Consider the following 2,833-nt stretch of genomic DNA (forward strand, 5'->3'; position numbering starts at 1 on the left):
AGGTGGTTGCCCGATATGGAGACAGAGAGGTCCAGGAAGGGGAGAGAGGTGTTAGAGATGGTCCAGGTGAAGTTCTGATTTGAATGTTGCTAAGCAATTTAACTGTTTTAAGACAGATTTAGGTGTGCTTTCCAGGGTTTGCACTCTCCTGGATACTGGCCTATGAGTCTTCTTACTCAATTCCAGCCTAGTTGGGACTCTTTCGTTGTCTCCAGTCCACATCCCGGCAGCAATTACAATGGCTTCACTCAAGTGGTATCCCCTAAGCTCGGTCAGTCTGGCAAGGGTGTCCACTTCAATCAGAATACTTTGTAACTCATATGCCCCACTTGCAGCATTTTCTAATGACAAAGTCAGTTGTAGTGCCTGTTTGAAGTCCAGTTGGCCTCAGTTAGTCGGGGCTTTTGCATGGTTACGTCATTAATCCCTCATACCAAACTGTCTCTCAGCATCTCATTAAGGGATAAACAAATATCACATGCCTCTGCCAGTTGTCTTAACCTAGTCAAAAATCCTCTGGTTCTCGAAATGGCAAGTCAAACTGGTAGCATCTCAGAATTAGAGAAGGCTTGGAGTCAAAATATTCCTCAACTAAGTCCGTCAACTGTTGACAGGTTTTTCTGTCTGGTGCCTCAGGAAAGGTTAGGCTCCTAATAACCATAAAAGCTGCAGGCCACAAGTTGTCAGGAGAATTACTCATTGCTTTTCATCTGCCCCAAAGTCATTTACCTGGAAAAAAATAATGCATACTTTCCACATAATGGGCCCAGTCTTCGACAGCAGGATCAAATGAGTCAAGCTTCCCAAAAGGCATGATGCCAGAAATGCTTACTCCAACTTAAAGGCAATTATTGCAAGTGAATTTCTTCAGGAGCCTTTTTTTCTCTCGTTGCCACTGAAAAAACTCCAGTTTTGTGGAGGCTAGTATCCAGTCAGGAAGTCACCCTTTATTTACACATGCATAGTACTTGACTCTGCTGTGGCTTCATCAGAGCCCGCTGTCAGAATGAACAGAACCTTTGACAATCCTGTTGTTATCTGTCAGCCAGGGCTCTCTGATTAGACCAGGTTAATAGACTCAATCAGAAAACTCATATTCTACGACAGCTGACCTCATTACAATTACTACATTGGCCAACCAGCAATGCCTACATCCCATGAGTGAGTAAAAACAAACTTGGTAGTCTAACAAGAAGAGACTATTGTTATTTATTGCCTGACAGTAACTAGGTGCAAGTTACACTGATATGATAGGCATTATTACTAAGACTATGAGGGAGAACTTACTGTCAGGTCTTACTTCTTTGAGCTGTTCCCCAGCCTGAATCTATAATTAATGCTGTTTAATGCACTGCTCACCATTAACCCTTTCTGACCCTTCACCTCCTGTACAACATTGTTGGTAAAGAATTAAAAGAAATGATCACAAATATATATAAAACCACTGAAATAAAAATGGAAGGAATTTAGGTAAAAAAAAAGTAACAGCACCTTCTAACACTGTAAACCTCTTCCACCTAGAAGGCCAAGGGCAGAAGGAAAATAGAAATACTAATATCTGCAAGTTCTCTTCCTAGCCTTTCAGCATCCTGACTTGGTACTGTATCATTATTCCTTCACTGTTGCTGAATCAAAATAATAGAATCGCCTTCTGTTCTTTTCACCATAACACTATTGGGATTGGGAATTCTGATTCAGGCTGTTTGACTGAGTGGGGAAGTTGAGGGCAGGAAGTTATGTCACAAAACTTCCAAGAAAACATCCAACAAGAAGTACCATTCCATGGTGCAATAAACTTTGAGACCAGAACAAGCATTTCAGGCACAATGCATTTATCCAGAATTGAGAATGGAAACGGTTCAGAGAAAATTATTTCATTATTTTCACAGTACTCGTTAAGTATTAGTGCCTTCTTGTGCAGTGTAAAATTATAAGTAGTTCTCAGAACTGTTGCTATGATTATATCAGATGTAACCAATCTGAAAGTCTACACTCATTTATTTTGTTATATTTGATGATTTTTAAAATTAAAAAGACATTGTGCAAAAGGTAAAACAAAAAATATTCAACCACATATGCTTTGTTTTGAGGAAGAAACTCAATTTTTCATTCCCTTTTAAAGCCTGATTATTCAATAACTTTATTTTCCAGTATGTCAATGAGTACAGCCACACCCAAATGTGGACGACATTATGCTTTTCTCCTCTCCTCCTCCCTCCAATAATTACTGCTCTTTAACTTGCCCATTGTTATGACCATACTGATATATTTGTGTGCACTCATAAATGGGTGTGACTCAGTACAGACTCATAAAACTAACAAAGATCGAACAGTCACTGCACCCTCAGACAAGCAACAAACAACAGCGATAAAGGACAGACAAAAAGGAAACAGGGAGACTAGAGGATAGAAAAATAACAGACACGCACATACGTACATTAGTAAGAGTACTAGCACCAGGTTTTGTTAAGCTGGGGTCATAAAAATGCTGGAGTTTAGGAGGTAGCCAGAGGCAATTTATAGACTGAATTATCTGAATGTTAATATTAGGTCCTGTCCCCATTTGACTTAAAAATTGTTACACAACTCTATCATTAGCTAATTTCCCTTCTTAATTTGAAACTTCCTGTTTTTAAAATGCATTCCCTGATGCTTAAGGCGTTCACAACAGGTTTCCAATATTCTTTATAGTGTTGAAAATTTCAATTTAGTAATTGCAAAGACTCAATTTTTTTCCAAAGTGTAACCTCCTCAACCATTTCCTACTCATAAAATTCATAACATTCAGAATCATCTCTCTGGCTCACCTTGAAACTTTTCCAGGATCAATAAT

The sequence above is a fragment of the Rhincodon typus genome, chromosome 1, assembly GCF_021869965.1.
Source record: "Rhincodon typus isolate 14 chromosome 1, sRhiTyp1.1, whole genome shotgun sequence".
NCBI lineage: Eukaryota > Metazoa > Chordata > Chondrichthyes > Orectolobiformes > Rhincodontidae > Rhincodon > Rhincodon typus.